The sequence below is a fragment of the Mirounga angustirostris genome, unplaced genomic scaffold (genome assembly GCF_029215605.1).
Source record: "Mirounga angustirostris isolate CCGP_5_RB_7025 unplaced genomic scaffold, mMirAng1.0.hap1 SCAF_1, whole genome shotgun sequence".
Taxonomy (NCBI): Eukaryota; Metazoa; Chordata; class Mammalia; order Carnivora; family Phocidae; genus Mirounga; species Mirounga angustirostris.
Genome location: NW_026991709.1, coordinates 59,357,844 through 59,383,262, shown reverse-complemented (window position 1 = coordinate 59,383,262; position 25,419 = coordinate 59,357,844). Strand labels below are relative to the sequence as shown.

General features: G+C 39.4%; 1 protein-coding gene across 10 annotated transcripts in view; it reads left to right on the top strand.

Moving 5' to 3' along the window:
* Positions 1 to 25,419, top strand: part of ZBTB20 (zinc finger and BTB domain containing 20) — a 307,719-nt gene that overhangs the window by 156,336 nt on the left and 125,964 nt on the right. For 2 of the 10 annotated variants that reach the window (XM_054504220.2, XM_045902909.3), the window contains exon 1: positions 10,207 to 10,678. The exons of the other annotated variants lie outside the window; for them this stretch is intronic. The gene's annotated coding sequence lies outside the window, so the exon portion shown is untranslated. Of the gene's footprint in view, positions 1 to 10,206; positions 10,679 to 25,419 lie in introns of those variants that run through there. 10 annotated transcript variants of the gene reach the window in all.

The window sequence follows — 25,419 nt, the reverse complement described above, 5'->3', positions numbered from 1 at the left end:
TCTTTTACATTTACTGTGAGGATTAAGCGAGCTTTTGTTCTCCATAATCATTTTGAAATTTAACCTCATTCTTTTGGTGATTCCTATCCTTTTTCTGAACTTCACATGTATTTCCTTGACAAATCAGATTGCAGACTTTGTGCTTTGGACCAAGCTTAGAAGAAATGGGTAGCATTGCTTTGGGAAAACGGTGGCAGTACCAGCTAATAATTTCAAATTATTAATAATTTAATGCAGTAGTGAAATGTTAAAATATGTACCAATTAATATGCACCAAGCCTAATAGAGAACAAATACTTACCAAATTGTGGCTAAATCCTTAACCTAGAACAAATTTAGCAGTCCGACCAGGTTTGTTTGTTTTTTGTTTTTTGTTTTTAATGAAATATGTTCTACCTATGGAAATAATTAACTGTACTAATGCACAGGTTTTACAGTTGGTCATTTTTTTAAAGTACAAGAATTTAGATTTTCACTGAAAAACAGAAAGTCCCTTCCACGCAGTCCTGCTTGAAAGGAGTGTGGGGGTTGGAGGTGGGGTGGGGAGAAGGAAGAACAAAGGAGAAAAAAAGCGGTCATGAAACTACCTATAAACACCTGGATATTTGGATCTGAAAGAAAAAGAACCTTGTAATGTACCTTCTCACAGTTAGTCCTGTTCTTGTAGTGCTGTGATGTGGTACTTAATGCTCTAGGGGACCTAGAGCAAGTGTTACAAATGCAACCAAAAGTCTCATGAAAATGAGCCTCTTAACAGTGTGTAAGCTGGTCTGCAATGGCCTCAGGAAATCCCCCCAGCTATTCACGTCCTTTTATCCACTACATTCTCTGACTCAAAGGGAAACCTCGCTTCACCTCCTTGACCAGAATTGAGCAGACATTGATTTGGTTACCTGGTGTTTTATTTATTCCTTTATTAGTCTTCATCATTTGTATTCCACTAAAACAAAAGAATATATCTTTTCTTTGCATTAATTTAAGTTTAAGGATGTGCAAATCTGTGTTTGTGGGAGTGCATATTTATGTTTGTGTAAGTTTATGGGTAGCTTGCTTTAATTTAAAATATTTTCCATCAAAGCTGTGGTACTTAGAGCCTCACCATCACCATCATTGTACCGAATGACTCTCCTTGACATATTAGCTGAATTCCTAAAGCCGTTGCACGGAAAGTGAGCTCTTTAAAAGAGAATCATGTTTTTCTATTCGCTTACATAATTAGTCAGGTCAGGTGTCACATGGGAAAAATAAGTGGCCCAATGCATAATTAAAAAAAAAATAAGAATCACAACTTTTACCTCAGTGATAATGATGCATTTATCTATGGGCATCTTATGTGTCTTAATTGCCCCCAGGAAAAGCCAATGAGAAGTGAACCCAATTAAACAAGAGATATGTTGGAAGCAAATGCTATGTATAAACCACTGGTACTGGAAGCAATGGGAAATTCTGAGAAGTAAAAGTCAGGGTTTATCCTCAGGCAGCCTATCGTCTAGTTAAGGATACATGACAGAAAAAGTGGAATTGCACAGAACAACAACTGAAGACTTAAATAACAGTTCAAGCTCACATGTGTTTTTTGCAGTTATATTAATAATTTATATTAAAATATACCACACAGTTGATTTCTGTTCCATTAGAAGGACTCACTGATTGGGTAGCATCTATCCGTATAGCCACCAAAATAGCGACAGTCCATGAGATCTTCATCTGAACTTGAGTCACAGATTTGTTTAAACAGGACAATTTGGAAATTCAAATTTGCGTTGTGGCAGAGTACATGTCCCTGTCCTTTGAAATGTTGAATGCCTTGGTAGCTTTATAACAAATTTTCCTTCAGGAATGCTCATTGAATTACAAGATAATTTCTAAGTAGATGTTTGATGTTAAAGAAACCAAGGAATGGCCTTTGAAGAGATTTTTCACTACCCCATACCAGCTTTGGATGCCATGCTTTCTTCAATTTTATAATGCTAAATTTGTTCTTACTCAGGGAATATGCTCAAAGTACAGTTGGCCAGAATACACCCATAATAAATTCTGCAGCAGTTTCTATTTAATGTATAAGTGATCATAATCAACCCAGAGATCATACAGGGACTTAAAGGAAATAACGTTATTAGTTACCACTTTAGTCATAACCTGACAAAGAGATTCATGTAAGTTCAGAGGAAAACCATGGAGGTATGCACGACTTAAGTGTCTAAAAGTATGCAAACGACCATGCCCAACATTTCTGTACCTACCTTTACTCTTCTGCTACAGTGTAAATAATAATAACATCAGTAATGCCAAGCAAACAGGATCCTTAGTTTACAAAGCATTCTAGATACATCATCCCTTGTGATCCTCAGTGTGTGATCTCAACAACTTGTGAGACTGGCAAGGCACATATTATCCACATTTTACAAACGGAAAATCTATTAAGTTTAAAAGGGCAGGTGACTTCCTTAAGGACACAGAGCTCTTAAAAGGCGCAGCTGCTTCTGATGCTCACATTTTGACTGGCTCAGAGGACACAGCAACCCAGAGTCTTTGCCTCACCACAACTGTCCTGCAAGGTACACAGGAGTTGCCAAAGTGTGACCTGTAGACTTAAATCTTCAGAAGGTGGAAGAGCCCTCGAGCCAAAAGGCATACCTGCTGTGGTTTCAAACAAGAAAGAAAAAGGATGGTTAGCTGTCTTTTATAAAGTGTTTCTCCCCCCCTCCCCCCCACTTATACAGAATCCTTGGTAAATTCTGAGAATTTCCATACTTACTGATTGGATAAAATCCTAATGATTTTCTATGAAAATCATGGTTGTGTCTGATCTAGTTGTATCAGAGTTTTTTCCAGCCCCCTACGAGCTTAGGATTTGATATCTTTAAAAAGTTTCTTTTTTTTTAAGATTTTATTTTTATTTATTCGAGAGAGAGTGAAAGAACACAAGCAGGGGAGCGGCAGAGGGAGAGGGAAAAGCAGGCTCTCCACTGAGCAGGGAGCCTGACCGGGTCTCTATCCCAGAAGCCCAGGATCATAACCTGAGCAGAAGGCAGACACTTAACTGACTGAGCCACCCAGGTGCCCCTAAACAAGTTTCAATTCTGATCTAGATAGGCCTTCCCACCTGTCAAGATTTATGTCTTTTCTGTTGAGAACTTTGTGAATAAAATCAGTTGTCTTTGAGCTGGCTTCCTGGAGCATCTTACATATTTAAAAATATGGTATGGAAATAATGAAGATCTTGGGCCACTTTACTAAAACTGAATGTCACTGGGAATTGATAAAGTGTGGTTCTGAATCCCAGAAGCCACAAGCCTTCATTGGCAATATAGAATTCAGAGCTGTCACTAAATTTTGCTACCTGATGAATAGAAAGGTGGAGTTCCAAATCAAGAAATTGAGCACTTAGTTCCAGAAACTAATAACGTCAGTGGCTCTTCCATTCAATACCTCATCCTTTACATGTCTACAGACTTCCAGCCTTCATTTTGGCTTGCAGAATGAGACCTGGCATCTTGAGCTTCTTGAATTTTTACTCTTACTACTTCAGAGCCCCAGCTAATGTAAAAATGCAAGGCAACATCCCAAACACCTTGGTCTCAGAACACTCACTATCCAAATTAATGTTTCTTCCATAATGATGGTCCTGCACTTACAACATGTTTTCATATTCATGATCTTATTAAGTGTTACATTAGCCTTATGCATGGACAGGGGGCTATTATTATTATTATTATTATTATTATTATCATCAACATCATCATTCCCACTTTGTAGATGAGGAGATAGGCTGAGAACATGATCTGTGGTCACATTGCTGGTGACAGAGCCACAGTTATACCCAGGTGAGCAGGTGACCTCACTCATAGCACATGTTTTTTACCAGGCTTGCCAAGGCTCATAGATTTGCCCCATGACAGTGGTTCTTAGCCAGGCTTTAAAATTACCTAAAGGGATCTTTAAAACATAGTCACTGACATATCCACCTCTGAGTGTCTGATTCGCCCAAGAATTTATTTTTCCAACAATTTTCTAGGCAATGCTATGTTGCCAAGGAGTACTGTTAGGAGCCATGTTCTACAGATTGTATGCAGTAACTGAATGGCAATGATACATTAAGGCAAGATAGTCTTATAAGAAGGAAGTTTATTTTGCATGATGCTGCCTCATGCCTCATTCTTTTCTCCATTTCTGACTGCCACTGGGAAAGAGCTGAACAAATGGCGGGAGAGGGGCTGGTAAAAGGGCACCTCACTGTATAGAATGAGTTTAAATCTTCTGACACTTAAGAATTAGACAGCAAAACCCTTCAGTTTGCTTCTAACTAGAACCTACTATTGTAGATTGACTTGAAGGTATGATTGCCAATCCAGCAGTGAAGAGCCACTATAAGACTGGACATGGGCAAATGTGATTAGATGGATCTGTAGACAACTGATCCATTAATCAATAATCTTTAGATGGATTTCTCCATGTCATCCTAGAAGGATGTTCCTAGAGAGAGAGAGAGAGACCCATTCTTGACCTATCCTAGTCAATATTTTTCTGAAGACTGGTGAGAAGTCCTTATATCACAGGCTCAGTTTGAATCAACAAGGTAATACATCTGCTAAATATATATAATATAAATACATATATATGCTAAATATATATATTAAAATATATATTATATATAAAATATATGGTATATATAATATATGTAAATATATATTAAAATAAAAGAAGCTTGCCTTTTCTAGCTTCTGGAGGCCATCTGTACTCCTTGGCTCATGACCCCTTCCACAAGTAACTCCAACTTCTTGTCTCTGTCATCATATCTCCTACAACTAGCTCTCATCCTCCTGCCCCTCTCTTATATGAACCCCTGTGATTACATTTAGAGCCTACCTAGATAGTACAGGATAATCTCCCCATCTTAGTATCCTTAATTTAACCACATCTGCAAAACCCCTTTGCCATATAAGGTAACATTCATAGTTTCTGGGGGTTAGGACATGGGTAGTTTTTTGTGGGGTCATTATTCAGCCTACCATAGTCCCTTTGTCATGTGTTTCTCACACTACATTAAGAATATGGTACTTCTTTCTCGGCATGAGTATTTAAGAGGTTCTTTAACAAAGAAGAGGACGTGACACCAGGAAACAGAAGAACTGCGTTCCAGTACTAGTTTTGCTTCCACCAAGTTGTGTGACCTTAAGCTTGTCTGACAAAATGTCTCTGGAGAATGTTTCAGCTCTTCTCGGTAAACTGACAGAACCAGAGAATCTCCTAAATACTTCCTATGTCTAAGAGTCTGTGCTTCCTTAAATCTATCCACCTGTTTCTAGATGATATTTCAATTTAAAGGCAAGAACTTGCTTACCATCTCTAATATTAGGAATAAATCTTGTTCACTTTTCTTTTGAATTCAAAATTCACTTAAATTTTGAATTTAGAATGTGCAGTCTGAGGACTTCTTGCTGTAAAAATCGTGGCGAGGTTAGAAAAATCACCAATACAAGTGATTTTGCTATTTAATTCTTAAATAACCTATCCAATAGTATTGCTTTAGTTGAAGCATCAAATCACCAGTCTCGTACATATTGGACACGTGAAGCGCAGAAAGAATACATTGTAATTGCACATGAAGAACTAAGAACAGTCGTTGCTGCCAGCTCTCCTGAGATACCGTCTACCACCATGGGCAGGTGCGACCCTGGGCAGTAACGTTACACAAGCCAAGCAGGGTGTAAAGACCTTGTCCCAGAGAGCTCAGTCTCAGGGCATGAGTGACAAACTAGAGGACAATCACTGAGTGATTGCTGTCATTACAGGGGTCAAAGAGGTGGCAAAGGCCCGGGGTTTTATTCCTTTTTTTTTTCAATTTGTCTTCTTCTCAGATAAGGGCATGGAACGTGACCACTGATTCTCAAAAGGAAATAGGGCTAGTTTGATACAAATCTCTCCACAGCATTAGAGTTATCCCACAAACACCAATTTTAAATGATGATTCACTGAGGGCCACAAAGAATAATTTGGAGGAAGTTTATAGGAAGGAAAGCTTTGAGAGCTGAACCAGAAAAGGTGCTTGAAAGTAAATCAAATTGTGGCATACATTGAATTATGGCATTTATTATTATGTGCAGAGTATGCATGGAATTTTGAACTAAAAGCCAAAGAAGCAAAGGTCTAGAAACTCTCATGCATAGTAAATAAATTAACCCTTTATTCTCTCAACTTTCTACACTCCCTATATTTGGTGACTTGTTCATACAAATGAACACTGAAAAGGACTAATAAGCCGTGCTCTACCACGGATACATTCAACTATTTGTGCACATGATTCAAATACATGCCTGCAGGAGATTTTCTTCAATCTCATGTAGACACAGTCGGTGTTTCAAAGAGCAAGAATTCTTTGAGAAAAGAAGAAGGGTTGTGTGTGTTTATAACCGTCAAACTTTCCTAAGCTTATTAAGTTAGGATCCTTTGTCCTTTCCTCCTATAATTTGAAGATTATTCTAGTAATATGTTTGGCAAAGAAAAAACCTGCCAAATAAGTCAGGGTCTAATAACTGTATTAATGACATTCTAAAACCCATGAGTTCAGTATACTATACCATTCAGAACCTAGTGTTACTTTCTACTTTAAAAGATAAGTTTTCATTGCTATTTTTTTTTTTATGCTAGAAACTATATAGTATAGGGAAATCGGCTTATCATGAGCAGGTCATCAGCTCTTGAAATATCTGCCCACGAGAAAAAAAAATATATGATTGGAATCCTGTCACCAAGGAAATGGTTTAAAAATCTGTTTATTTCAAACATTAGCTTCAACTAGTTATCTTTATTTTGCAATGACTTCAATTCTTTTGCCCATTCATTTATTACATGGCCACTATACAGTAATCATTTAGAAAAAAAAGAACACCCTATATTACTATGCAAACCTTAAATATAACTATATGTTTTTGTGTCTTCACATGCTTTTTTAAAGAGCACATTTGTGACAGGAAATGAAGAATGGCATAGTCGGGGAAAAATTAAAGAGACACGATGTAATTATCCGAACTGGAATTAAGCCAATTAATAACCCGTGTGCTAACACTACCCTCAAAGTGCTGAAAATGCCGTCAGATATTTAAATGCCCTGGGTGGTCATAGGCAGCAATCTTCGCCTCATCCATTTTCAACACCACACAGGGACATGGCTCACCCTGGCTTCTGAGGAAGGGCTGCCACCTGAAGTGAGCTGCCGAATAGATACAGGTACAGATTGGATAATCCGAGCACAAGATTCTCTCCAGTGATTGTGCACAGATTTCCACTTACTTTTTAATGAAATCAACACACTGGTGTTCTATGCACTTGCTCATTTATTCAACACATAGTTACTGAGTAAGACCTACCGTGTGCCCCCCCCCAACCCCAGCATCATGGCTGAGGGTATGGGCTTCAGAGTCAGATTGCCTGGATTTCCTCCCCAGTTCCACCCTTACTAGCTGTGAGCTCTTGAACACGTGACCTAACCCTTGTATTCCTCGGTTTCCTTTTCTATGAAATGAGGCTACATTGTGCCTAATTCTTCGGGTTGCTGTGACACTAAAGTAGGACACAAATGTAAAGTACTTAGCAGAGTGCTTAGCACAAATCAAGTACTTGGTAATATGTTGGTTATTATTATGAGCTGGGAAATATACCGACATCTGGGTAGGAAGAGATCAAACAGTCCTCAGATGATCTTTGAAGTTTAAATTCTAGAACTTTTGGATTCTAAACTTGATAATCTCTCCTGCCAACCTTTTCTAATAGAAATCTGTGTATTAGATCCTTGCTATGCTGTGAGTATTCCTGTCCTGAACCTACATGCTTTGAATATAACCCACTCAGCACATCCAGAGTATGCAGTTTTATTTATTTACACCCTCATTTTATGCCTGCCTCAATAGTAATTACCATGTAATACCATCCATGGACTTTATATATGTGAGCTCATGTCATGCTCAAGAAAACCTTATGGGATTAATATTACCACCTTTTACGCATAGGGAAACTGAGGCTCTGAGCGTGGCCATGACTTCTGCAATGTTACAAAGATCTGTTTCACTCCAAAGCTCATTCCCATTTTCACCCTGTTCACCCAGCACGAATTTACTGAGCACCTCACTGCTCTGCTCTGGGTTCTTGCCTATCAGGTGATTTGAGACGTGCAGGAGGACCCACCAATGTCAAAAGCAGTGGTCCCTCCTCCCCCTAAATTGATGGACTGTGGACTATGTGTTTCAGACAGGTCACAGCAGCCATTGTTAAAGCAGTTGATGTGCAAATAAGCTAAATGACTCTGGCTATGGGGCCTCTCAGCTTACTTGCCCTCCGGTGGGCTCAGGTGCCTGACATTTCTTGCAGTTTTCTTGTTCCACCCTGAGTAGCAACATCGTCACTGAAGTGTGACTGAGGAGTTTTTGCTTTTATATACACCATGATTCTTGTTTTAGGACAAGAGACTTAATCTCTCCAGTAACATCTGATGGCACTGTTCTCTTCATAAGCACCTCTTTCCCCCCTTTAAAAAAAAATGTACCTTCAATTATCTGTTGTCAAGAGGGAGAGCCTTACTTACTGAATCTGATCATATGTGTCCTCCCCCCCAAAAAGATACCATCGACTATGTGGGCAGATAATGCCATTTCCCCAAATTTCCTATTTTAGAAGCTCATTTCAATCGAAATATACAGGAAAAGTTGCCCACAGCTAATCTTGCAGGTAACAAATCTCATCAGTGATTTAAAGGGCATTGTAGGCTGTAAGCCTCAATCTCTTTCACCCACAGTGTGCCTATATTTTAAAAATGAGTTGTAGGAAAGAACGACATCTTCCTACATGGTGACATATAGCAGATGATATACACAGAGAACTGCAGACTCTGGGAGAGGTCTTTGTAGATGGATCCACTGGCCTTCTTTAGCTGGGAATGTGGCAGGACCAGGCTATGTGTTGCTAAGACGGGGCCTCTACAATGCTATATTTTTCTGCTTTGCTCTGAGACTGAAGTAAGACTTAAATCCCTATCCCTAGAATTCAAAATGGACAAGAAAATATTTCCATGTAGCTATTTAGACATTTTAGAAACTGGAGGTTCGTGCACTGACTACAGAGATGGAGGACTCTTGTTATTCTGGAGACAAGGTTGATAGCCATACCTGTTGGGCCAGGGTCTGTGCAGAAACCTGGAGGTTAGCTGGTACGATAGAAAGAGCACCAGCCTGGTGGCCCGCTCGGGCCCTGGGTTCCAGTGTCGACCTTGCTACTGCCTTTGTGATTTATTAGCCTGAGTCTCTGGGCCTCAGTTTCCTCGTCTGCTAAATGAGGTCACTGGGGAGATTGATCTCCGTGGCTCTTTCCGGCTCTGGTATTCTCTGGGTCTGTGAATCGCCTTCGATGTCTGCCATAGTCTGCCTTGCCAGCTCTGTTTGTCACAAAGATTAATCCATTTTAACTGTACCTTAGAGTGCTCCCGGGAGAGAGGATGGATGGATTGTTTTGCACCTATTATTGCATCAGAACTTTTGCCTTTTTAGACGAGATCGTGCCGTGCCTAAAATCTGTCTGCCTGTCTGCCCACTGACTTTGTCTGTGCTGATCTCTTGCCACGGTGCCTCTTCCAGCATCCATCTCCCTCCAAGATCTAGACTCGGCATCTGACTGTACCTGTCTTGTTCTCTGCAGCATCTGTCTGCTACACTCCTAGACCGTCGTTAATAAACTTTCACACATTACACGCAGACCCTAATATGTTGGCACCTGCACATAAATATCGACCGTTCATAAAACTAGGGGGGGAAACTCCATTTTTTTAAAGACCTCTATCTAGTGCCATTTGCATTTGCACTTTTTGTTTAGTTGTAAGTTTTAATAGTTCCCCCTTTGAGGATTTGTCAGTACGAGCCGTATTGCTTATCAGAACACACCAACAGTCTTTTTGTAATATTCGCTTTTCCCCTTTGGTTCAGCCGAGCCTGCTGACAGATCATTCAAATTCAATTGTTTTATGTCTAAGCCGAACAGCTAATTAAAGTAGGGATGATTAACCTGACTGGCAGTGTCGCTCTCCCTCGCGCTCTCTCTCCCTCTCCCTTTCTCTCTCTCCCTCCCTCCTGTTCCAATCAGTCTTTTTCTCACACTCTCTCTCTCTCCTTCCGTGTCTCTCTCTCTCTCTCTCTCTCTCTTCCTCTCTCTCTCTCCCCCCCTCCCTCTCTCCCCCCTCTCTCTTCCTCTCTCGGTCTCTCTCTCCCTCCTTCGGTTGGTCTCTCTCTCTCTCTCTCTCTCTGTCTCTTGCTCTACTGTTTTTTTTTTCCTCTCTCTCTCTCCTAAACGTGGTCTGCTTGCTGATGGCAGAATGGCACTCGGAGATTTGTGCATTGTGTCTGGTTTCCTACGGGCAGGCTGACCCAGTGCCTCCAGGGACTTATCAATAGACCACTCAGAAGAGACACAGACAGGAGAGAGGAGGAGGGGTGGGGGGAGAGAGAGAGAATCAATATCAAGAATAGAAGGAGCTCCGAAGCCATTTTTTTTTTAAAGAAGTATCGGGACTTGGGAGAGGGTGACAAAGAAGGTTTTTCAAAGAGGCAGTGGAGGAGGTTCTAATAAATTTGGAAGGAAACAGTTCCCTGTCTTGGGAAAAGGAGAACTCCTGACTGATTAGCATTCACACCAGGTATGAGATGTTCGCTACCCCTTATCACTGTGTCGCAACCGAGATGGAAAAGCCTTTTTTTTTTTTTTTTAGGAGACTGAGGGAGCATGTATTTCGCTGTGTTTGTTGTTGGGGGGTAAGGGGGGTGGCGTGAGATCTGTGGGCATTTGTGTATGGGAGCAGAAAGAATGGAAGCAGTACAACGGGGGGTGGGAAAGAGTATGGAGTATGTTACTGTCTTCCCTGTCTTTGTGCACCCCTGGGGGGTTACCCAAGTTCATTTCTAGCAGGTGGATTTGGACGGGAGTTACTTAACGCTTGACCGCCAGTTTTGAAAAAAAAGAAAAAGAAAAAAAACGTTGCTTCCTATGTCTATTAAAGGAAGCTCCAATTTCTCTCTCTCTCTCTCTTCCCTTCTCTCTCTCTCCCCCCTCCCTCTCTCTCTCTCTCTCTCTCTCCCTCTGCCCCCCCATCTCTCTTCCCCTCTCTCCCTCTCCCTCTCTCTTCTTTTTTTCCTCTTCTAACCAGACAGCGGGAGGGTTCCTGGCTCCCAGCCAGCCCAAAAGCCTCTAAGTGTTTTGCACTTGTTTCAGGGAGTAGCTGCCCGGGGATTTTTCAGCATTTTCACTAGAGAACAAAGAGTTCTTTACAAAGGGAAGGGGGGGGGGGGAGTGAGCTTAATGTCTGATATATGTTTTTCTATTTTTATTAGTTTTTCGCCTAAAAAGAAAGAGACAGGAACAGAACATTCACTCTATAAAGACACAAAGACATTCAAAAGAAATCCAGTTATCTTTTCTCCCCATCAGCCCAATATATATACATAAAAAATAAAAAGGAAAAAGACTAATGAAGTTGGATATGTTGCTCTTTTCTCCTCTTTTAATCTTTCTAAATCCAACTGTTCTTATGCTCACTCTATGCTATTTTTTTTTTTTTTTTACTCACAATAAAAGTTGCTCAGGATGCATCTTCTCTTATCATCTCTTTACCCCTTCTGGGTCCCCAAAATCCTGTGGAGGAGAGAATGAGAGTACACCAAATAATCAATGTAGTGGCGAGAACATCTTCTACTTTTGCCACTTGGGTAAAAAGTTAAAGAATTTGGGCTCCCCAAATACCAATGGGGTGCATTAGTTCATCCAGCCTCACAAGTTCTTGCATCCATCTGTTTAAAAGGTACCGCCTGTGTCACTTGTCAGTTATTAAGAAAAGGTACTAAAGGAGCAGATACTTGTATTTTATTTTTGTTTCCATCTAATTACGTAAATGACAAAAACCCCCAGAGAGATTACTTGCCCCATCCATGATACACTAGTTCAAGCGAAATGTAGTCTAGACAGAGATTTTTCTATGATTCTGATTGCCATGTAGCTTTGTGTTCTCCACTTGATTTTTTGCCTCTGCTTGTATATTTTTACCATGAATTTGTGTTTGTAGCAAACATTCCAGAATGCTTATCATTTTCAAATTAATGCTCCGACAAAAAGAAAAAGAAATCAGCGTGTGAACTGTATGTGCAAAATGTACTAAACAATTCCATCGTTTATAAATGGATTTATATCTTTATTCTAATATTCTTGAATTATAAACTCAAGAAAATGTTTTCTTTCTAAAAGTTCTCCCCCTAATGCATTTGTATCTTGACTGTCATTTGGAAATCTTCCTAAGATACATAATAAACATAAAACTGAATGAGGGGAAAAATGCAAAAGCACCAGAAAAATGCTTAAATATATATTATGTACAGTACCAAAGTACAGATAACTGTTTTACTAAGTGAAAATGAGCTACAACAGTTGTTTCAAGATTCAGAAACTCTTTTCTTTCTTTTCTTTTTTTCCATTCACTGAAAATATACTCTATTCCTCTCCCTGGGGAGAAAAACTGTAGGGAAAATATAGATATATACATTTTTCCATATTTTTAGAATGCATTTATGTAACTGCTTCTTAAGAGTGTAACACATATCAGGGCAGAGTGTGATGTCTACTAGTCAGTAAACCCTTCTGGCTGGGAGGTGTGAGTGCCTTATGTTTGAAGTAACTTGATAACAAGGAGTCTTTTCGGGAAACCTTACTGTGTATGTGTTGCCTCAGTAATGACCCTCAGAGAAAAAAACAAGAGCTAGGTGGCCACTTGAACTCACTGAAAGACATTAGATTTAGGGGAACTTTTGACAAATCCAAAATTTTTTAGGGTAGCTCCCTTCTTATAGTTGTGTGTTTTCTTCAGGAAAATTCTTGTATTGCTTCCAGACTTTTCTGTCTTTTTGTACAGATTTTTAATGCTTCCAATAGTGCTTCAGGAGAAAAGGATCTTTAAAAAGAAAGTAATCAAAATAAGAAAAAAGAAGCTTGGCCTTTAAAAAGTTTTATATTGAAGGCAAGAGCATCCCCCCTTTGGCTTGTTTCTGATTTTTTTCCCCTGAACTCTTTTGTTGCTGTGGGCTGCTGTGCTTACATTTTTGGTTTTTGTTTTGTTTTGGGTTTTTTTGCTTTTTTTTTTTTTTTTTTGCTCTCTTTTTTTATGGGACCAAGGGGGTCTATGGAAGGGGCAGAAGGGGTATGGTAAGAGGCTGTTACTGAAAGCTGCACTAGCCCCTCTTGATCCCAACTCAGGCAGCTCCTATCAGCTAGTTGTGCCGCCAAGAGTACAGTGAAAGGTAATAGCTGTCATTCTGGGATTCTTCGTGGATCTGACCTGAGAGTAACACATTCACAGTCGAGGAGAAAAGGGAAAAAAAATAGAGGAGGAGGAAAGAAAAGCTCTTTGAGCTGGAATACACTGGCCCTTTCTTCCTGTAGGCAATCCGCTCCAGTTCTTGGCGACGTGTCCTGCACTATCAGATATCATATGACTTTTTATTTAGATTCCTTTTCGGAGAATGGCCTGTTAGGACTCTGTTTGTTTTCTTTTATTTAATTTCCTTCTCCCCTCACCCGCTACTTTTGTGTATCTGCGTGTGTGAGAGAGTGTGTGTGCACGCGCATGCATATGTGTGTGCATTTTTATCTTTGTTTTTGTTCTGTTGATCTGATGCTTTATTTAAGGACAAAGCTTTAATTATTTCAGTATACTGGTTTAATCATTTGCCAAAAAGAAACCTCATTCTAGGCTTTTTGGGGGGTCCATTTTTAAACACGTCCATTAACACAGGAGGCTAGAGATCCTAAATGCCTGCTGGTCGGCCCTTGGCCCACTCCCTCACCTTCACTTAACCCTCCCTTCATCAGTATGCACGGCAGTGTGAGTTAGGAAACACCTGTGCTGAGTTCAGAGGGAAATAAAAGTAGAAGCAACTTCTTCAAATCTGCACTCCTAGTTTCACTTTAATAAACTTTTTTTTAATCGTTGGCTTTTTTTTTTTTTTTTTTTTTTTGGCACCCTCTGTTGAGTTTGAAAGCATCAGAGATCCTGAACGATGTTTCTGTGGAGCTTTTGTGAGGTCAGCTGAGCACCCCTGGAAAGTAGAGCAAGGGCTGAAAGTCATTCAGAGACTTCAGAATTAAGTGGGAGATTTCAGTAAGATCTGTGAGATCTGTGGGCTGTGCAGGGTTTGGTGATAGATGGTGAAATGGAATACCTGGGGATCCTCAAGGATGAGAAAGAGAGAAATTGCCAGGCAGGGGTAACACAGGCATTCCTGCTGCATTAAGTACTTTGAGAATCATAGTTAATCAAATTTTTATTTTGCGTAACTTGCTGTTTAGCCAATTGATATGTGATTGCCTTCCCTCCATGCTTCCTATATAAAACAGAGGAATTAAAATAACATTATTACAGGATTTCTCCTAAATTTTTGATGTATTTCTTTTTCAGTTTTGGAGAGTTCAGATTTTAGTGAGCAAAAGAAAAACATAACTTCTCTAGGTGTGTAAATGGTTAGTTGCCTATACATTATTCTCATCATGGTATACCCTATCTATACATGACATGATATATCCTGTTTGTATCAGGATTTTTTTTTTATACAGTAACAAGCTAGACTGCTCTGAACGTTTAGATAACTATTACATTCTTTAAACCCATAGTTCTTAGTTCCTTGTTACTTTCTCTAAAATGATTTTTCACAGACCTTAAATTTCTAATGCTTATCTCAGCCAGAGGTGAGTTCTGTTGAAACTTGGAGGGAAATTTATTCCACCCCTTTAAGAGTACCCAAAAGGGAAGGGAGAACTATTTTTCGTTCAACAAAAAATTTTAGAAGCCTTTTTTTCCCCCAGCGGAAAACTCCAAAACAGCTTTGTCTCAGAACGTTAAACTTGGCATGGATAAGAAATGTGAGTTTTGCTTTGTTTGAGGAAATTTGTTTTTGAAACAACAATGTTATAAATATTTTTAAATTGCCTGCTGAGCATGCGCTGTCTCTGACTTTATTCATAGTTTTAAACACACACCAAAGTGCAGTCTTCTGAATGGCCACAGGTAAGGCTGTTGATTTGTATGATCTTTCTCAGAGCTACCTTCAGTGAGCCTACTCAGTTTTCCAGAAGGGAAAAGGGTGAGAGCTGAGTTTAGACCTGGACTCCCTCCTAAAAATCATAGAGCCAAAGTAGATTCCCCCAATAAGGCTTGCACAGTATACTTAGGGTAAGTACTATTCAACTTTCCTTTCTTATAGGAGTCGCTTGCCTTAACTTTTCGGCTTAATAGTAGCAAAGTAAATTAGGAAAAAAAATTAACTCAATGAGGTATTTGGCTGAAGTAGGAAATTTGCAGATTTTTAAGGGCATCTATTGTGCATAAATTTGGGGATACGAGAATTTGCCAGTGAAATGATAGCAGCTCTGTGCCTGCAGAGCAAAGATGTGCTAGTCTGAACATGCCTGATCTCATCTGGAATCGAAAGCTAAATCTAGGTGGGCCTGTAATAATACCAGAAAAGGAACACATGTATCTTTTGTGCAACCTTTTTTTTTTTTTTTTTTTTTTTTTTAAGCCTGGCTTCCAAAGGGAATGACAAAGAAGTAGGTTCTCCTCTTGCCTAATAAGCAGTCATATTTTGCTTCTGGAGATATGTGTTTCCAGTTGTTTGGGGCTGTTTTGTTTTGTTTTGTTGTTGCCACTGCTGTTGAAGTATATTCTTTCCTGTCAGTGATTGTTAACACTTTACATTTTTCAGAAGGGCTTTATCTCCATAAACTCCGTTTGATGTTTCTTCACTTGGTTACCTTTCTCAAGTCTGCGATGACCCTCCCAGGCTTTGCAATTCTGATCAATTCTTGCCAGAATATATTTATTCATTAGCTGTTTGTTATAGTTAAGATGGAGGTAATCTCGTTTTTCAGGCCTTTATAACTAGCCAAACAGATTTCATTTTGAGGTGAAATTTCTCATACTTGTTCTTGACTCAGAACTGAACTTGTCTTGGAAAGGCTTAAAAAAAAAAATGCAATTAGCCGTTTTGGTTTTTTTTTTCTTTTGAGAACTAAATATTTTAATAAATGCGGAGGGATTATTTTACAAAATATATACTAATATGCAATGTTTTTCCAATTTGTCTTTCTTTTCATGCTTTAAAACAGAACCTGAAAATTAAATGTATAAAAAAAGAGAAAAAAACATGCCAGGTTAATGCTGATATTTTAAATGCCCAATTTAAAATAATTCAAAGTTTTGATTTCTATGCAGCATATCACCTTTCAGTGTCAGTCAGTAATACTTTGTGCAGATATACATATATATACGCACATGTACACACACAGAGACGCAACTCCACTTTACATTTTTATATTAATTTTATTTTTACATAAAAGAGGATCAGCATTAATGCAAACTTTTATTAATTTATTATATTCTATTTTTTTATAATTTAAAAATCCAGTTAACTGCTGCCTCCCTCTGATTATTTAATATGTGTATATACTTATTAATGTCTATTTGTATTCTAAATAGGGTATCTTAATTTATAGAGTGTCTTTATAAGTCTTTCACACTTGAATTTTATGCAGCTATATTAACATTCGGGTTTATTCAGATGCAGTTTGCTTTGTTCCATATCTGTTACTGTGTTAAAAAGTTTTTCACTTTCCCAATCCAGAAAGACTATGGCCATTTTTCCCTGTATATGATTTCTGTGTATCTTCAGTATTCTGAAGAAGAAACTTTCTAACCTTGTGATGTCCTGGAAAGCCTTCAAACAAGTGGGAGAAGTAATCTTTACATTGCTATGCCCCAAAACTCCTACAGTGTTTGGCCTCCCTGTACCACCCCTCACCACCTGAAAAAAACAACAATAATAAACATGATACGATAATTTTTCTGATCACAGAACCAGGAAATACCAAAGAAAATTGTGGCATATGTAGGCAAATGCCAAGAGCTCCTCTAGTAAGATCAGCTGTTTTTGTACTTTTTTTTTTCTCTCCTGAATTTTGTTTGTGACTTTTTTGGCTTGCTGAAGCATATCCCCATAATCTTACGAAGCCACAGCAAATTCCCAATGCCACAACGACACTGTGCAGCTGGGGAGAGCCCAGAAGACCTGATCCTGGGTGGCTGCAGACTTCCCCAGCAATGACGCAAGGCAGGAGGAGTAAGTAGGCTATACTTCTCTTTGCTTTCTACCTGGGCTGCTCAGCTGACCAGGTAGAGCTATTTTCTTTCTATTGCTTTCCCCTTAGCCATCTAGGGCTTTTCCTTCAGTAACCAATGGCTTCCTGCCTCTTTCCAAGGATGGTTTATATAGCAAAGCATCCCATTTTTCTTTTATTCTGAAACATAGAAAGCTTCGGAGATTGGGAAGGGTGAAGGAAAGGGGCTCAGAATATCTGGGAAATACTCAAAATGGCCTCAGACACAAAGCAGTTTGGGGGCTGTAACTTTTTCATTCTCTCCAGAGCGTCTAAGAGGTTGAAAGTAGTGAATGGGATAACTGTAGGGTGCAAACTATGATCTAACTGATGCAGTAGATGGAGCTCTTCCCCCTAAGTCTGTATTTAAATTAACGTCCCACTCTAGTTTGTGGGGCTCTCTGTTTCAAGGTGTGTCATTACTATACATGTAAAATCAAGGGCCCAGAGAGCTGGAGAAGAGATTTCCTGGCACTTTTCAAAAGAGATGAAGCATTTGTTCTGAAACACAAAACATAGTGCAGGCGAGAAGTAAGACTGGGATGGGAAATGAAGTTACGCATCTAAATTTCTCCTGATGTTTGTTGATAGTCCTAAGAGTGAAGTTAAATCCTAACACTTATTATATAAGTGATTATTACTTTAAATGCAGAAAAATGTATGGAACATGTAGGATTTGGGCTGTGCTCGTCACAGATCTTCCAGGCTATCTGAACTGTGCAGATCTCCTCTCATTTAATTCTGCAAAGGAATCTTAACACTGTAATGCAATTGTTTCATCCAATTAGTCTAGAGAACCTGGCTGAAATGTTACAAATTCTGAATTGTGACAGCGCAGAGGAGGGCAAAGCAGCTGTGTTAGTAAGGTGCCTTTATGGAAGCCAAAATATTTTCAGCAATAACTGAAAATAGATCTCCAGTATCTGTTTTAATATGGAAAGAACTACTTGTTTATTTCTTTCTAAATTAACTGAAATGAATAATTGCCATAAAATCCGTGTCAGTGTTGTTATTCTCAACACCAATAGAGTAAGTTCGATCGTGTCCCTCCCTGCTTCCAGGAGGGAAAATATATGTATTCTGTACGTAGTAAATTATCTTCCTTAGTGAATGTCTGCTCACAGATTGGAGATATTACTGCATATCTCTCGTTAAATCTTGATAAGATCATTTGGCCAAAGTAGAACTCGGCTTGGCTTTAGTACCCAAAGAAATAGCATTTTTAAGGGACTTGGATTTCCTTTGCATACCACGTGTCTGAGTCCGATACGGTCCAGGAAAATAGAGAGGATGAGACAAAATTATTCCTAAGCAGCCGCCGTAGGCCAAACACTGAAACAGTGCCAACCTGGACCAATCAGGCCGGCTTCTCAGAAGACACACGCTTTTGTCGAACACTTACATGAAGAGAAAGAGGGAGGAAGCCCTTGAAATTGCATTCGTATGAATGATTCCTCACTAATTTCAATAAAGTCCATGGTAATAAATTCATGATTTTTATTCTTTTGTAAAGTAGAAAATGGGAGCTTTCTTGTCCAGCTGAGGATCTCTAAAGGTTGTCCTCTGACATCTTTTGAACAAAACTATCCTTTTGAATTTAAGCAAGTGAAAAACTTCTCACAGAGAGCGAAGAGTAAAATTGATGGAAACTCAAAATCAATTCCAAACCCATTTCTGGCATGATGAGAATAACATTTGTGCTGTGTTTAAAGCAGTTTAAAACAAGAAAATGATAAAATGATCAATATACTTAAAGCCAAAAATAACCAGGAGAGAACGATCTGTAATCCATTCCCATTCCTAAAACCCTCACTTTTGATCGAACATGAAAATAAACGAATGTATCTTTTATAACGTGGCATTGTCAACCTTATAATATAAAGCAATGATGAAATGCCAAGCTATCAAGTCTATTAGGCTATGTTTTCAGAGTTTAGCCAAATTCCTAGATTTAAACTATTGTGGATTTATTTATTTGTGCATAACCTGACCCCTGACCGTAGAAAGAGCAAAGTTGAGGAATATATAGAATGTCACAGCAAACCACATTGCTACTTTACAGTCTATGTACTCTATTTATTTAAAAAAAAAAAAAAAAGTTTAAGCCACAGCAAAAAAGAATATTTTCAGCTCTATCTGAAAATTGGTGAATTAGTCAGTGTGGAACAGGCTAGAGATTTCTTTAAAAATACCTGACTCTCGACGAGTTTATTAAATTCAACACACACATAAATACAAATCATGCATATTTTATGCTTATTGCTTTAATAGACTGAAAGACTAACTTCACACTAATAAATTTTGGACCTGTGGATTCAAAGTGAAATGCCACTGTCCGGGTTTACAAAAACCTCTCTAAATGTAAGACTTTGCCCCAGTGAATGATTTTCTACCAATTTTCCAGAGTCATTTGACTGGCTAGTTATATATTGATCAGATAAAATAAATTGTCCTTCTGGATGAAGAAGCCCTAGCTGAAAAAATTAAAATGACAACAAATTGCATAAGCACATTTAATCCCGTTGACCTAGGGTGCAGTAAAAATGATGATAATTCTAAATGAGCACTGTGACGAATGTCACTACAAAGAAGCATGTATGATTACATCAGTAAGGGTGAACTCAACGGGCAAGGTTAGGAGGGTGAGACACAGGAGCTGTGACAGAGTGAGGGACTAGTGATTAAAGTTATTGGGGATGTTTCCAGCCTGTGGCTGGCTGGAAAATTAACGTCCCCCCAAAAAAACAGTCGGTCAGTTTTATAAGTAGATAGGAAGGCAATACTTTTTCCGATAGGATATAATTAACTGAAGAATTCACCTTTGCTGAGAATTTTAACAACCTCCTAAAGCTTTGGCCATCCAATGTGATACTAGTTGTAAAGAGCTGTTGTACACATCTGCTTAAAGATTCCTGTAAGTGTAATTGTTATAGCAACTTGTTATGCTATTGTTTGAAGTTGAAAAGCTCTGCTTTAAGTGTCGACAAAGCAAATGTCAGCATCATAGAATCATAATCATTGCATCTTAGAGCTTGAAGGAGTCTTAGATATCTCAATGTGGGTGAGTGGGTTAGCAAACTCTCTAGAAAAAAATACTGAATACCTGGTTGCAGCACCCTGTAGAATTTGAGAAAATATGTATTTTTATGTATTACAATGCCTTATATTTGGAAAACAATTTAAAAGGAAAGCTTGAGAAAATAGAAAAAGGAAAGCTCCACAAATTCATCTTCACTAATGGTGCTGTACAATGTATTCTGTGAACCAGGGGGTCTAACTAGAGAAGAGTGAAAAAAAATTCAGAAAAGCATAAGGTTTTATTTTCATCAAAAGGGATGGGGGGGTGGTTTAACAGATTAAGAAATGCTATCTGGGCTGAAACCATTTACTTTGCTGACAAGAAAATTTAAACAGAGAAGTGACAAAAGTTTCTGGAGATGCGAAAGGTACATTGTATTAGAACCCAGGCTTTCTAGCTACCGCTCCTACACCACATCCTGACCCCTAAAACAATTTTTATAAAAATAAAAAGTAGATGATATTCCAGAAGTAATTGAGGAAAAGGACAAAGGAACCAAGCTTTTCAGGTTCCTACTGCTATACCAATAATCTTAACTTTAATTGGGCAGAGGCAAATACGAGTGCTAAGGACCAGGCATTCTGGGGAATAAAAGAAAATGTACCCAGATCTTGCACTCCTTGGACACCCTCTGCTGTTAACACTGCTCCCCTCACACTCATATCTCCTCCTGGGTAACTCAGGGTAACTTTGTGTTTCATTTTTCTTCTTCCGTCTGCCTCCACCAAAAGAGAGAGAGAGGAGGAAAAGAAAGAAAGAGAGAGAGAAAGAAGGAAAGAAGGAAGGAAGGAAGGAAGGAAGGAAGGAAAAAAGAAAGAAAGAAAGGAAGAAAGGAAGAAAGGAAGAAAGGAAGAAAGAAAGAAAGAAAGAAAGAAAGAAAGAAAGAAAGAAAGAAAGAAAGAGAAAGAAAGAAAGAAAAAGAACAGAAGAAAGAGAAAGGAAAAAAATTACGAGAAATAGTCAGATCTTTTGGAAAGAAGTCCTTCTTCCTAGAAATCTTTTTGTACTGATGGGTGTATCTTACTATCTTATCAAAGTATGAGTTCTAATCAGAGGGTGCTGAGTCAACAAGTTTAAATGCATTACAGACCAGGCTACTCCTTGTTTCCTAAGCACACACCACATTTTCACATCCCTGTTCCTTCCCCCCCCCCCCCCCCCCCGTGTTCTCTACTTCTACAATACTCTTTCTTTTAAGGGCTCTTGTCCTATTCTGTCTTATAGATTAGTCATCTGTATTTATCTGTATGTAAGTATTTATAACGTTAAGGAACAGGTCTATGTAATTTGGGGCAATGCACTTAATTTCACTGGGCCTCACTATCTACATCTGTAGCTAGGAAAATGATAACTACCTTGCTGAAATATTGTAAAAATTTTATGAAATGGAGCATATAATGTGGTTGGCACAAAGACTAGCATGTGGCCATCATTCAGTATCATTGTTGTTACTACTACTATTCTTAATATTCCCTTGTCTGCAGTTCTTTCCCAACAGCGTTCTTCTTGGGGTCATAGGCTGATCTCATTGAGTTCATTATCTCCTCAAGCAAGAAACACAAACGCAATGACTTTTCCATAATAGGAACTGAATAAAAATATATTGGATCTTCTTGTGCAAGTCCATAGGATCTATTACTTCCTTATGGAGATCCTTATGTTGTTTCCTGGGAGTTTAGAATAGAGGCTGCTTGTGGCCAGTGTCGCATTCTCTTTCAGGTTCCCCCACAGACCCCCCAACCACTGAGGATTGCTATTCGCAGCATCCCCAGAAGTGTCAGCTCATAGTTTTGGTTCATGTGATTAATGAGCTTGTTATACCTCTGTCTGTAGGCTGAACTAGAAACTTTCACTTTGGAGAGCAGGTCAAGATATCGAATTTAATTTTAGTTGCATCTGTTATAAGCCAATTGTGTATTCATTACATTTATAGATTCCCTCTCCAGCCATATATTTTCATGGCTGTTGAGAGCACCTGAATCTGTGTTGAATGTCCTTGGATTTTACTTTGGGGACCTGAAAATGAGGCAGTGAGACAATTTTGATAGCTAGCTATCATCTTTGGCATTTCTTCCCTTTATATCTAATCTGGTCTGTTTGAAGAAGGGGGCCCATATAGGGTTTTTTATCTAACTTGAGGATGGCATGGTAATTCTGTATAAATGATGGCTATGGTCAGTGCAGTTCATCTACACGTTTCTGTTTGTCCTGGCATGCAACCACATTCTGTGGAAAGGGGAAACTTGAAAAATGGAAGTGAGACAATAACTTGAGGCAGGCGTTAAATGCACAGGCTCAGCTGTAGTGCCATGGCGTGCAAGGTGAACTCGGGGTGTGTACAGACCTTGCTGGTCCTTCGAGGTTCCAGCAAATGATGAGAACATTTTAAAGGAGCGGATCACATGACCATGGCCGAGGAGAGACTGACAGCAGTGTATGCTCAAGTCAGAAAGAATGTTGCATCTTACTCAGCCAGAAGTTCCGTTTCTTTGCAAGTGTGCTGGTGTTCCGGAGGGGAAAGGGTCACCTTTAGTAGAGCTGGTAATTCAATGAAGGGTTCTGACTTTGCCAGAGTAATGGTGTTGGCATCAAGAGAAGAAAGTTTTGCAGATTTCTGTGTGTGCATTTGCCGTTACTGGTGTTCCTGGTGGGTGGCTGAATCATCCTGATGGTATTCAACAGGAACCAGCTGCTGAGAATATTAAAATGCAAGCATTTATTCCTCTAGAGAGACAGTAGCATCTGCAAAGTCTTCCTATCTTGATAGTACAGATAATCCCAGGGAGCATTCTCTAGTAGTTTTAACTTTCTATTTATTTATACATTTTCTTTTCATCATTATTGTCAGTATCTCAAGTCCTAAGTGGAGAGTAGAGTGCCTGAGTCCACACCAGGTTGTAGAGACAGACAGTAAGCACTGAGCCCAGGACATGGTATCGCCTCTTGGGCTTTACCTTGAATTCAGATTCTCAAGAGGAGAAATGGGCATTTCCCTCCCTTGGCCTGTCTTCACGGCAAAGGGCCGCCCAGAATGCTAGTCCTCAGTGAGCCACACCAGCAGGAAGGGAAAGCCTCGGACCTCCCCTCCCTCGGTGCAGGCTTCTTCTTTGGAGCTTTCCTTTTTACTTGCACAAATTGTGAATTTGTTGCTTTCCCTGTGTGATTTGTTGTTGTTGCTGTTGTTGTTTTGAACTAGCATCAACAGTTGGGGGAAATGGAGGTGCAGAAAGGCGGTTTGGACTCAGTAATCTACTAGGTCTTTTCCATCTCTAATATTTATGAATAATGTATTGAACTGATGGAAAAATGTTGAATATGTTCATTATGAATTATATTCACCGGCGTGTTGCCTGGAATATAAAAGAGCAAAGCCGTTGCAGCATGACTAGTTCCTTACAGTAAATGTACTGGTACGACAGAGCTCTGTGTCCCTTCCTGGCCCATTGTGTGTCGTCCCCACGCACACGCTCTCCGCGTCTGAGCGGCAACTGCAGACTGGGTACCTGATGGGATGACAGCCAGCCGAGGTTCTGAGGGGACCGGGGACACCCTTCCCTTCGCGGAGTCTGGGTCCTAAACAGACGCAGCTTTCTTGAGCATGTTGCTCGAGCGGTGTCCTCTAGGAGGACTTGCCGAAGCTGGCTTCACACGGCAGATGCTGCTCAGGGGCTAGTGTGCTGTGGGGGCTAGAGCCCTTGTCACCAGGAGGGAAACTTATAGTTCTGTCCCTTCGTTAAAAAAACAAAACAAAACAAAAAACCACCTTCATACGGATAACTACTTCGTCAGTGGTGTTACATTCTGATGATAGAAACGAGTGAGAACAGCAGATATTTCAGAATTAAGTAACTTATTACATTTAGCTTCAAAATTCATTATCTGTGTTCTTCTCTCTCAGTCTTCTTTCACAATTATGTTTTGTTTAGGATGTATTAAAATAAAACTGTATTCCCTACTCATGTACCAGATAGCACTGGGAAGAGGCAAGAAACCTAAGATATTTTTATTCCCACAAGTAATCAACAAAAGAGATAATAAGGAGTTAAAAAAGAATACCGATATGGTCTTTTCCTGGCCAAATAACAGTCAGGCCCATTTTTTTTTAATCAAATGTAGCACTGTAAGTGACATGCAAATATGTACCAAAATAGAGAAGGCCTGTCTAAGGCCAGGAACTTAGAGGATGCAGCCCTAATGCCCAGTAGAGAGCAGTTGCAAGTTGAAGCAGAAAGAGGCAGCAAAAGCTCTGACCCTCAGCTGAGATCCCAAGAGAACGACAGCGTATCGAGCCGATCCTGCCTCCAAGAAGCCTTGGCCCCTACCGTATCCCTTCAGAGCCATGGACTAGCTCTTGTGAAAGGGGAGTCCAGGACCTCACTTGTACCGCTATCAACTTTCATGAGGGATATGAACTCAAACTAACTGTCCCGGCTTTATTTATCATTATAACATTTTGGAGGTGATTTTTTTTTTTCTAATGCCCTCTTAAGAGCTAAAACCCATCAGAGCCCAGGAAGAGCAAGGATAGACGTGGAGCAGCCACATTTATCAATAGTTTATAATAATCTCAGAGGCAAGAGAGAGCAAGGAAGTATGAGAAAGAGAAGAAAGAGTTAAACTTTTTTCAGAAAATTGCTTTGCCCAACTTTTCGATCAGGTAGCCCAAAAACAATAGTGGCCGCCTGATTCCAGAGTGGTATAACGTGAGAGCAGATGTGACAGGGTTTTTTTCCCCAGTTTTTTCCTCCACCCTTCCTTACAGGACAAATCACTTAACCCAGCTATGTAATAGTGCATTTGTCAAATAAATAGAAAACCATCTATCCTCATCTCCCTCACAGCGGTATTGCTAAGGCTGATTGTACACATGTATATAAATGTATATATTATAGCTATCTATTTACAGCAGGGGAAAATGATTTAAAAATAAACAAATCGGGATTTCATATATGCAACTGTTGTGAAGGTCAATCACTTTTTTTTAAGACCTTCTTAGCTAATTACCAATTGTTAAAATACTTGCAAATGATGACGGAGCCTGTATCACCTCTGTGAAATGGAAGACTTTTGGAAATCTAAGCATGATTATAGAGATTCAAACACATTTC